The sequence below is a fragment of the Nicotiana attenuata genome, chromosome 1, assembly GCF_001879085.1.
Source record: "Nicotiana attenuata strain UT chromosome 1, NIATTr2, whole genome shotgun sequence".
In the NCBI taxonomy this organism is placed as follows: domain Eukaryota; kingdom Viridiplantae; phylum Streptophyta; class Magnoliopsida; order Solanales; family Solanaceae; genus Nicotiana; species Nicotiana attenuata.
In genome coordinates this window covers 8,152,755-8,165,953 of record NC_031989.1, presented here as the reverse complement: position 1 = coordinate 8,165,953, position 13,199 = coordinate 8,152,755, and positions in this window count along the sequence as shown.

The following is a 13,199-nucleotide window of genomic DNA, read 5'->3' as shown; positions in this document are numbered from 1 at the left end:
TTTCTAGTAGTATTTCTTTTTGTTCTTTTTCTCTTGAATTTTATCTTGGAGGGTGCTTGTTAAGGGGCTATGTGTATAATGTGGTGGAGAGGTGGATGTTTGTGGGTGTTGAAATAATTGTTGTGGGGTGTAATGATGTAGCACAACTTGTGATTTGGGGGACACATTGAAGTATCCATATGGGTTATATGTGTGAGAAATTGTCTTGCTCACAAGGTGTTTGGGGAATTGCCCCAATGGAGTTATAAGGGCTAATGTAATGTGGTTGTGGTGAAGTCTGGGTAACCACCCATAGTTCACACATCTCACACCCTCACTGATAGGCGTTTCTCTGTCTGACAGGTAAAATGAATCCATCTAGGAAGAGACGCAACACCGGACACTCCGCTAGTGGACCGGGAAGTTCCTCGAGAGCTAGGAGTCAAGCCGGTGCGTCATAATTTGACAGCACTAGGTTTCTCTCCAAGCCGGCGGAGGACAGGTACAATGTAAAGGCGGCTAAGAAATTGTTACATGAGGTGCATATTGACCGGGAAGCCTTAGAGGTGGAATGCCCGAATATCTTTCATGAGTTGAGGAGGTGTCAGCTGGACATCTTCTTTGAGGAACCGGAGGAGGCCAATGATCAGGCGGTAAGGGAATTCTATGCTAACTGCCCGGAACATGAGAATGGGGTCGTCACTGTATGTAATACCCGGGTAAATGCATCCATCGAGGCCATCCGCAGGGTGTACTGGCTGCCAGTGTTCAGGGGGGAATATGATGATTATCGTGCTTATAGCTGATCAAGTTCCTTGTGGGCAACTCTTCTTGAAACTATCTATGTGCCAGACAGAGAATACATATGGATTAAGCCCCAGATCACACTTAACTCCCAGTCTCTCAATTGGGAGGCTAAGTGTTGGCTCACAATTATCAACAGTCGGCTATTGCCCTCCAGCAATACGACCGATGTCAATCAACCACGAGCGGCAACGATCTACTGTTTCATGGCCCATAGGGATTTTGATGTGGCCCGGCTCCTCCATGACGAGATGTTCATTAGATCACCTGAGTTGCTCAAAGGCTTCTGCTTCCCTTTTCTAGTCACCAAGCTGTCCCGTGCTGCTAGAGTCCCTGAAAACCTTAGAGTTGATGGGAAATTGCCACTGAAAGCCCCGTTCCAGGCAAGAAAAATCAGAATTGGGATAGAGCCGGTGGTGCATGTTGATGATTCGGATGATGAATCTGATGATGATGATGCTGCAGTAGCTGAGGTCCCACCACCCACGAGAGTTGACGAGGCGGGCACATCACAGCCCTGCCGAAGTACCCGCCTGACAGCCCTAGAGCAGGAAATGGCTGGTCTCCGCACTTCTGTCACAGACTTGGGCACCAGAGTTGACACTCTGACCACTCAACAGGCAAAGTTGGAGAAGAAGATTATGGGATGGCTTCGAGCGCTAGGACGAGCATGTCACCTCGATCCTGGCACCGTCTCTGATCAGGATTGATCTTCAGGGAAGTCCCCCTTCCTTACTCTGCTCTTTCTTTGTTGACATAGGGACATGCCATATTTTTAAGTGTGGGGTCGGGGATGGCTGTTGTTGTATGATGTTGTTGTAAATAGATTGTGTAACTTTGTATGATGTTGCTTTATTTTCGAGTGATTGGTATGGTAGGGTCATGTAATTAACTTCACTTGGCCCAAAGACAGACACCTTTCGACGGGTCTCTTGAGGGACATGAGTCGAACAAAAAAAAAAGAGAATATAAGGACTCTTCCTAATGACGGATAATTGAGACAGTTCTTGAGGGAAGTTAGTCCAGAGAAAATACCAAAAAGATTTTTTATTTTTATTTTTAGGTAGTGTAGTAACTCCCCCTTGGTTTTTCTTTGGGCCACGGTTCTTTTCCAAGGGTTTAGCTTGAACCGGGTGTAGGTAGTATTTGCTTATTTTGTTTTTAGTTTTAGTTAGCATTTATGGGCTATGAGCTGAAATAGAAAGAGAATCCCTTGGCGTTAATACACCTGAACACAATCGACACTAGAGTGTAACGCCTAGTGTCAATGGTTGACTCTTGCTAAAAGTGCCTTAAAGTTGTATGTTTGTAACTGACTTGAACACTCAAAAGAGAATGTCTTGATAAATCAATCCGGAGTGAGTCATATGCCATGTGTGTGTGAGCTATACTGTATTCTATGCTTTACATTTGATGCCTAGAACTTGCCCTGTGTGTTTTTGAAGCGAAATAGTAGCTTCATTCAGTCTTAGAAATGATATAGGCATTTACTTGTAAGCCAGATATATAACGTAAACCCACCTGAATGTAATACATCGTAGTTAACCCCGTTGAGCTTATAAGCCTGTTTCTTTGGCAACCACATTGCGAACCTTACCCAATTGTTTGAATAGCCTTCTGTTTGAACCCCTTTACCTCCCATGAGCACTTGAATGACCTTGACATATGCAAAAGTTAAAGTGTGGGGTGGTGGTTTGGTTTTTAGTGGAGCCAATGAAATAGAGGAAAAGTGCAGTTTTGAAGAATAAAAGAAGCAACACGAAAAAAAATATTTGTGAATAAATGTAGTAGTTGATAAGTGGTAGCTTGATACAAATGCACCTAAAGGAATGGGATGTTATAAATAAATTGTGGGGAATGTCTGGTTGACATAAGAATGATATGGAATGTTAATGTGTTTTGTATTAAAAGTGCTTAGGGAGGTTAGTCACTATATCCAAATATATCCTACCCATCCGTTAGCCTACATTACAACCAAATGAAGTCCTAATTGATCTTAGACTGGATAGGCTCGCTTAGTAGAGTATTACACTAAGGGCAAGCCTATGGTGCATCTTTGTGGCATGTGAATGTTCTTTCGGAGAGTGAGCGAATTTTGTCCATTTGAGTTACTAATTGTTTTAAACATATTAATTGTGGAACTACTCTCTTGTGTGATGTGAGGGCATGTGATTCACAAAGGAAAGGTAAGTCTTGACTTCTGTATAGAGTAGTTTGAGTAAGTGCGAATAGTGCATGGTACAAGAGATTCGACTTCTGAGGCAAAGGTTGTTCACTACTAGGTGCAACTTTGGTAAATTGTTCAAGGTGTGATTCGTTAAGGGAAAAGATTGGGGAAAGAACTTTGATAGAGTGTGGTGGATTGCTAGAGGACTAGAAGTCTTGGCTCAAGCAACCCCCCATTTATAGAGGGACAGTAACGTAACTAACGACGCGATCAATGCCTATTGGGGAGACAAATCAACGGCGCAATCAATGCTTTTGGGGAAACGGATCGACGGCGCAATGAACGCCTTTTGGAAAAATGAACTGACGGTATAATCAATGCTTCTAGGGAGAAGAACCGATGAGATGTTTTTAGTCACTTGGAATGCTTACGTCACGAGCATGATGTCATCACGAGAGGTTCGAGAAAGTCGAGGTCAAGATCGTTTCTTATCTTTTCATTCTAAAAAATGCGGGGACTATCTGTATACGACCAAAATTGGGGAGTTCGACTTTGGGGCTACTATGCCGCTCCACGCCTAACCTCGAAGAAGCCTGAAGCAGGGCATGAGTGCAACCCCGAGGTGCGTCCCTCGAAGGATCACATCGAAGGCTCAATTATGGTCGATCTCGGAGCAGTACAATTGATGATCGTCATGAAAGGGCGAGAAAATTCCCAAATGTACGTGGCTAGGACCGACCATGTCTGCACGAATAGTACAAATCTGTATTGAGCCGTTATACAGCTGTACTGGTAGCTTTTCTTCGTCATTTATTAGACATGTACTATGTTGGGATTCACTCTTCCTATATAAAGGGGACCCTTGTCATCTTGTAAGGGATTCAGATTATTACACAACATATTGAATACTAAACAACATTCTCTGCTCTCTTTGCTAACACTATTGTTCTTCACATTTAATGCTTGTTCTTTCATTTTTCATTATTATTCTTCATTTATTGCTCATCATTAACCGCAAAAGGCCATCTTTAAGGCCCTCATTATCATTGATTCTTCATCGATCGTTCGTAGCTATTAGCCCGTCTAGACCTTGAGGCTCTGCTCCAACTAGCTCGAGGCCCAGCCTTGTGACCTTATTGGTTTGCATTTCTTATTTTCTTTACTCACACTTAGCATCTATTGCCTAACAACTAGTATTAAGATAAATCACGTATTTTTAGAACCACAAAATCAAATATAATTGTAGTTACCATTTTCAAGGTAAACACTCTCTGCATTACATGCTTTTGGTGAAACATTTACCCGTGGTTTTTGAAGACAAAGTAAAATTGTACTTGTACTATTTGGCTATCATTGTTCCTTCTTTAGATATGTAATACTGTTTCTATATGTTAATTCTTGCATCAATTAATTTAGAACACAGCTTTTCATGTTTCAATTAGGGGCGTACAAACCGAATCGTGGAATCGCACATAACCGAAAAGTCAAACCAAACCGATTAAAAATTTTGACTAGCTAATTTGATTTGGTTTGGTATTGAGTCAAAAAATCCGAACCAAATCGACATATAAATATCTTATTTTATATATACTTTTTGTTACGAAACTTAGCTCAAAGTAATAATATAAAACAAGAAAATAGACAAGAATGTAGGGAACAAGAGAGAAGAGATTCTTATTTCTTCCATGTATTCAAGTATATACAATGTGGTGCCAAAACCCTCTATTTATAGGATTATAAAGAGGCATACAAAAGAATGCCATAAACATGACATTAAACATTTGAGATCATGGAGGAAGATCATGGGGAGGTTATGGAGGCGTGTGAGTTACAACTATAATGGTGAGAAGTAGTGGGAGTTATCTACATAATGGAGAAGAGTAGTGGGAGTAACTTCTTTAGGAGTTATAGACATCACTAATATAATTATAATATTTCATAACACTCCCCCTTGGATGTCTATAGATAATGTGTCTCGTTAAAACCTTACTAAGAAAAAACCATGTAGGAAAAGATCTTAGTGAAGGAGAAAGAGTACACATATCTCGTAATACGCATTACTTGCTGCCTCATTAAAAGCCTTGCCAGGAAAACCCAGTGGGATAAAACCTTAGCTAAGGGAAAAAGAGTACAACACGTATTTGCCTCACCCTGATGACAACATCACTTTTGTTTCTCGGAGACGACGAATTCCAAGCTTGTATAATAACTTCTCTAATATTGAGATCGGCAATGCCTTGTGAAGAAGTTTATCAAATTATCACTTGAACAAATTAGTTGAACAACGATCATGTCTGAAATAGAACTTTATTCCATTTGGAGCATTAGCGGCTGAAATATGACATTTAGCTTTGGATTAGCAAATGCGCGTGGCATTATTTTGCAAATGAATTATCTCTTGAACTTCAAGTTCACATTTTCTTGTACGAGGATCTAGGTGTACTCATAATAATTCATTCCATGTATTACTTTTTCAGCTGCCCATTTTTTCCCCCCTAATGTTGGGATCACCAACACATATCCCCAACCTTCTTTGGGGACCCATCTTTGTGCATTGTGATTGAAAAATTAAATTATATAGCACATCCATATCTCTAGATGGAAATTATTTGATTCTTGACCCTGAACCAATTGTGATAAGGAGAATTTATCATAACTTGTTGGCAAGATGCGTACAAGTGCTGCTGTATCTTAAATAATATACCTCATACCAAATTTCTATTTGAGAGTTTTGTTCTCATAACCAATGATTTAGCTTAATTGGAGGCATACAATTTTTGCTAAACCAACTTGGATTTAAATCAGCATTATCATCACAATTCACATTCTGGAATTGTGCTGTAATAATTTGAGCAAGCAACCTTGCAAAAGCCAAATTGCAAGTTGATAACCAACGCACATGTGACCATACAATAGATACATCTACTAAAATCATATAATAGTAAACGGTCCACATGGCAGGTGATTGGTCCCATACATATATATCACCTTTTATTTGTTCCAGATATCAAGGGATTCAATCCCAATCTTAACTGGTATATCATGAGAAAAGTAGCACAAGAGAATTCTTGAAGAATCTTCTATTTCTTCAATATATGCCAATGTAAATTCTCAATTAATTTTCGCATCAATAAATCGAGATGGCCAACCGGTCATGCCAACTAATATTTGTTTCAGTAAATGATCACGCCCAACTAAAGTCCTAAAAAGGATAAGCGGTCGCTGCAAATATAATCCGGTCTAAAAGTGCGGAGTCGAATCCCAGAGAGAACTAAGGCTTAGCTATATCTGTTTAATATCACTAAAAAGTCAAGTTTGAACAATTTCCTAAATTATAAAGATTCAGATTTATATTTCTAACTAGTTTACTAGCAAATACTACAATGTGGTAAAATTATCAACTAACGAGACAAAGGGTTGGAGACTAAATTAAGGAGGTCTAGAGTTATGATTTCCCCAATTGTCGGAATCCTTCTAGCTATGTTCCCTATAATTTCGCCAATGTATTCTCTACCGATTGTGAGTACTTTGGTTGTCGTAATTCTCTCTCGAGCAACTACCACAATTTGCTAGATGTATTCTCTCGAACTACACTAGCTGACATTAATTCACTGCTCACTACGATCGCACCAAGGTTTCGTTATCTCTAATCCCGCCTTTAAACCCTCCGTATTGATCACTCACATACGCTAGGAGTGATGTTGTTCAACAACTACCTAAATATGTATCCTTTCTCAAGCAACATATAATAAATACGCACAGTCAATCGATCGCCATTCAATCAACAACAATAAACACGTAGTTGAACAAGTAGAGAAATCCAACGGCTCAATTATATAAAAATATAACAAGAATTTATCCTACAAAAGGTTCCATCAAAACCCTAGATAACAAATTAGCTATTCATAATAGTATGTAAAACTACAATATTAAAAATCATAACCAACAATCAAAAATAGGAAGAGGAAGGAAAAACTCGTTGAAGAATTCTCCGCCTTGCTCCCAGTGTGTTCTTGACTCCTTAGGTCGAATCCCCGATCTCCTTAGCCTCCTTAGGTCTAAATTATGTCAAAAGTGTGTCAAAAATTGGTCTCCCCCTTTAAAATACCGTTTTTCCATGTATATATACCAAGTAGGGTCGGGCCCAAACTATTATACCTTCTCCTACGCGAAAAAGGATAATTTTTTCACGTCTAGACAGCCGCGGCCGCGGTCAATCGCGGTACAACCGCGGTATATGGCAAGTATACTGCCTCAGCCCGCCTCAGGTCCGCGGTCGCGGTTTCCACCGCATTTTTCACCCTGTTCCGTTTGGAATTTGGGAAAACGTAAAACACGAAAGTTGTAGCCCTTTGAGTTAGCTTTCCAACCATATATTGTGGAGCCAAAATGGAGTTCTGAGCAAAACGTTATGTGTATTTTACTAGACAGTGCATAATATGCCTACTCGATTCTTTGTTTTGTTGCTCTATCATCTGTTGATCCCCGAATACGATCCCGGCTTAATTCCTTGGGCTTTTACTCAGAATTCAAAGCTCCAAATCACTTGAATTCATTCCATAACATCTATATAGCTCGGAATCACTCCTACAAGGCATAAAACACACAATTAGTGCAAAACACTAACGATTAAAACGCCAACTCAACTAAAGTGCAGTAAATTTGAGTGCAATAAGCGACTAAAATACGTAATTATAGCCTGTCATCACGGCTCCTGCACTTAAACATTGCTCGTCCTCGTGCAATCAAGCTACACTTTATATAGACACGACCTTTTTAAACAATTCTCCTAACTCATCACACCAAGAATATTTAAAATAGACTAAGCACAAAAGCGTAACATCTTCACCTCAAGATTTGACTCACAAATACCACGCATTATTCACAACTCACCTACTTACTCTAACATAGAGGTCACTAACATTACCTTTCCTTCATGAATCAAGTGCCCTCACACAACAAAAAAGAGTAGTTCCACACAACAAAATTTAAGAACACTTAGGAACTCAAGATAGAAAGAATTCACTCACTCTCAAAAATAACATTCATATGCCACAAAAGATGCACCATAAGCTTGCCCGTAGTGTACTACTCCACTAATCGAGCTCATTCAATCTAGGATCAATTAGGACTTTATTTGGTTGTAATGTAGGCTATAGGACGGGTATGATACATTTATATATAAAAGTGACTACACCTCCCTAAGCACTTTAATACATATACTTTAACATTCAAACCCCATTTATGTCATTTAATTCACGTGTCGCAAGTAATTACCCATTCTTCTTTAAGCACACTGATCACGCCCAACTCTAGTCCTAAAAAGGATAAGCGGTCGCTGCAAATATAATTCGGTCTAAAAGTCCGGAGTCGAATCCCACAGAGAACTAAGGTTTCGCTGTATCTGTTTATATCACCAAGAAGACAAGATTGAAAATAAATAAACAGCTGAAAACTAACTATGCTTGAATTGTAAACAATTAGAATAAAGGTCTAAGGTAATGGTTTCTCCCGTTGTTGATTTCCTTGGTTGTATGTTTCTTATAGCGTTGACTTAGTTGCTTCTATCAATCATGAACTCTCCAGCTATCATAAATCTCTCTCAAGCAATTATGATAATTTACTAGACGCACTCTCTCAAGCTACGCTAGCTAGATTCGCATTACAGTTCACTTAGATCGCACCCGAGGTATCGTTATCTCTAATCCAACCTCTAAACCCTCGGTTATGACTCTCGCCTATACTCCTGGAGTGATGTTGTTCAAACAACTACCTAAATATGCACTCTCTCTCAAGCAAATACATAATAAATAGGAACGGCTAATTGAGGATCCTTTCAATTAACCACAATCAAAACATAGTTGAACAAATAGAGATTAAACTAATTCAAATCTATATTACTTATAACAACCAATTCATCCCCAACGAGTTTCACCAAAACCTTAGATTAGAAAAGTTAGCTACTCATGAAAATAACAAAAATCACCAAAGAATTCATATTCAAAGGTAAAAGAACAAAGAAGAAGATTAAAGATTGATGCCCAATGATCCTCCTTGCCTCTTGCCCTTCCTTCTGATGTTTTTCACTTCCAAAAATCATTCTCCTTCGCTCTTGGCCGGCCTCCCTCGTTTAATATAGGGTTTAGGGCTTAAAATCCCGTATTTTGCACTTTAGCCCCTGAAATTTATGCGTCCTGCCGCGGTCCCACCGCGGTTACGCCAGGACCGCGGCCAGAATGGTCCTCTGAATCTTTGGTAATGTTCTGCCGTGGTCCTACCGTAACCGCGGTTTTTCACCCTGTTCCGTTTGGAATTTGGAAAAACGTAAAACATGGAAGTTGTAGCCCTTTGAGTTAGCTTTCCAACCATATATTGTGGAGCCCAAATGGAGTTCTGAGCAAAAAGTTATGTCTATTTTACTAGATAGTGCGCAATATGCCTCCTCGAGTCTTCGTTTTGTTGTTTTATCATCCGTTGATCCCCGAATACGATCCCGGCTTAATTCCTTGGGCTTTTACTCAGAATTCAAAGCTCCAAATCACGTGAATTCATTCCATAACATCTATATATTTCGGAATCACTCCTACAAGGCATAAAACACACCGTTAGCGCAAAACACTAGCGATTAAAGCGCAAACTCAATTAAAGTGCAGTAAATTAGAGTGTAATAAGCGACTAAAATACGTAATTATAGCCTATCATCAACACCCCACACTTAAACCATTGCTCGTCCTCGAGCAATCAAACTACACTTTTTTTTTATAGACACGACCTTTTTAAACAATTCTCCTAACTCATCACACCAAGAGTATTTAAAATAGACTAAGCACAAAAGCGTAACATCTTCACCTCAAGATTTGACTCACAAGTACCACACGTTATTCACAACTCACCCACTTACTCTAATATAGAGGTCACTGACATTATCTTTCCTTCATGAATCACGTGCCCTCACACAACAAAAGAGAGTAGTTCCACACAATAAAATTTAAGAACACTTAGGAACTCAAGATAGAAAGAATTCACTCACTCTCAGAAATAACATTCATATGCCACAAAAGATGCACCATAAGCTTGCCCGTAGTGTACTACTCCACTAATCGAGCTCATTCAATCTAGGATCAATTAGGACTTTATTTGGTTGTAATGTAGGCTACGGGACGGGTAGGATACATTTAGATATAAGAGTGACTACACCTCCCTAAGCACTTTAATACATACACTTTAACATTTAAACCCCATACTTATGTCAAACCAAAATTCCACCTTCACATCAATGTAAATTACCCCATTCTTCTTTAAGCACACTTACGTCAAGAGCCACCACTTATCAAGGAATTTTTTTTTTCACAACAATCCAACTATATTTTTCTTCAATTCAAGTGCACCTTTCGCCTTATTCAATTAGTTCCACTCAAAAGCCAAACCAACCACCCCACACTTTAACTTTTACAAAGTTCATAACAATTCAAGTGCTCATGAGAGGTGAAAATGGTTCAAATAGATGGTTAATTCAAACAAATGGGTAAGGCTTGTAATGTGGTTGCCAAAGAAAAAGGATTATAGGCTCAAAGAGGTTAACTACGATACATAACAACTAGGTGGGTAAAATATACATAGCTGGCTCAACAAGAAAATGCCTATATCACTTCCAAGACTGAACAACACTACTATTTTGCTTTGCAAACACACAGGGCAAGTTCTAGGCATCAAATGCAATGCACTGAATAATGCAAAACCTTACACACACATGGCACATAACTCACTCAGGATTGGATTCATCAAGACACTCTAGTCAAAGCAGTTAAGCACATTTAAAATCATATAATTTAAGGTACTTATACAAGAGTCAAAAATTGAGCCTAAGCGTCACAGCCAAAGTACTCACTATTCTCAAGGCATAACCAAGTCAAGAGATATTGCTTCAATTCAAAACACAACACAATGGCTCCTACTCCCAAAAAAAAAACTAACTACACCCGGTTCAAATAAAGCCCTTGGAAAAGAACCGTGGCACAAAGAAAAACCAAGGGGGAATTATTACACTACCTACAAAAAAAATCTTTTTTTGTTCTTTAGACTTAAATCCCTCAAGAAAATTGTCTAATAGATCCATCGTCGGGAAAAGTCCAATCTTTTTTTTAAAAAAAATTATTATTTAATTAAACTAGCACAACTAAAATAGCATAGAAAGTCACCCAGACAATCTCCTCACCCACACTTAACATTGTGCATTTTCCCCAATGCACACCATAACTAATAAAAAGGGTAAAAGAGACTCCCTGGTAGGTCAAAGGCCGAAGCACTACAGCTCATGGGGTACTCAGACTTCTCCCCAGCTTGGTCCTTCGTGCGGGTACCTCACACTTAGTTCCAACCATTTGGTTTGCTGTTGCATCCTTCCAATACCTTTGCTTTCCATTCTCCTAAAAAAATAAAAAATTGACACTACAAAAATAATATAATTAAAAAACAATAAAAAATAAATAAAAGAAAGCAATAAAGTTGGGTTGCCTCCCAACAAGCGCTTGATTTAACATCGCGGCACGACGCGAATCACTTTTTGCCTCCACCTCGAGCTTATGAATTGAACCCCAAGTTTTGCTTCAAGCTTATGATTATGCTTTTGGGGCGGCAAAAATTCCTGCGAGCCAAAAATTAGATAAAATCTTATGCACTTGTTGGCTCTCGACCGAGGAGTGTCACCTTGCCTAGACGGCCTTGAGAAATCCAAAATATAAGGCTCATCTACCTCTTCCTTGGACTCCTTTTTATGCTCATAAGGGTGAATTTCCATTTCACCGTCTGAACATAATGTAGAGAAGTGTTTGGAATGAGGCCCAACGCGCTCAAATACATGAACTTCAAGATTTTTAACCTCCTCAACACCAATCACACTAGAGTCAACTAAATTTGTATCTTCAACGTCCTTGGTTGACTCTAGTATTACTTCTTCAACATTGACATCCTCAAATTCTAGTTGGCTAGGTTGTTGATGTTCTACTCTGACCTCCCCAATTAACACCTCAAATTCATGCTCTTCTTGGCTACTATCCTCAATATTGGCTTGTTGAGCATTAAAAGCTCCAACCACTTGACTCAATTGAGCCTCCAACTTGCGAATAGTTGCCTCTTGCCTTTCTATGTGCAATTGTTTCTCATTGTTTTATTCCAGAAGGCACTTTAGCATATCCTTGATCTCCTTCAGGTCCGCATTCCCAGGTTCTTTGTTCCTATTAACTTCACAAGAAAAGGTAGAACCATCATAGTAAAGGGTTGGGGGAAAATAAGAAATATAAGCACAACCATGAAGGTGACCATTTTTACCACTACACACATCACACACATTCCACAAATAAGATTGAGTTGGTGCACATAACTCGCTCTTAGGAACGTTTTGAAAATTTTGCCACGGGTGGTTTCCTTCACAATATGTATGGAGATTAATAGTAGAATTATCTACACCTAAATTTCCATAATTCCAAGATGCCATGTTTCTCAAATCAACAGTTATAAAAAAAATACAAAAAAAAACAAACTAAAAGTTCAAACTTGAACCCTAGCAATATATACAGCTACAACTACATCGTTAGTTCCCCGGCAACGGCGTCAAAATTTGATCACGCTCAACTGAGTCTCACAAAAGACTATGCGGGCGTTGCAAATATAATCTGAGTATTATTGCCCAGAGTCGAACCACAGGGAACTAACCTATCAATCACTACTGTCAGATTTACTAAATTCGCACAATCTGTTTTCCCAAACTTTTTGATTCACAATGGTTGATTTTCTAACAACTACAGACTGAAAGTAATTAACAGCGGAAAATTAACTAAACTTGATGTGTAAACAGTAGAAATAAAGTCTCAGGCAATGGTTTCCCCCGCTGGTAATTTCCTTGGTTGTATATGTCTTATAACTACGATTTAGTTGTCTCTAACAATCATGAACGCTCAAGCTATCATAATTCTTTCTCAAGTAATTATGATAATCTACTAGACGCTCTCTCAAGCTACGCTAGCTAATTTCACAATACAATTCACTTAGATTGCACCCGGGGTTTCGTTATCTCTAATCCAACCCCTAAACCCTCGGCTATGACTCTCGTCTATACTCCGGAAGTGATGTTGTTCGTACAATCACCTAAATATGCACTCTCTCTCAAGTAGATACATACTAAATAGGAACGGATAATTGAGGGCCCTTTCAACTAATCCACAATCAAAACATAGATGAACAATTAGAGATT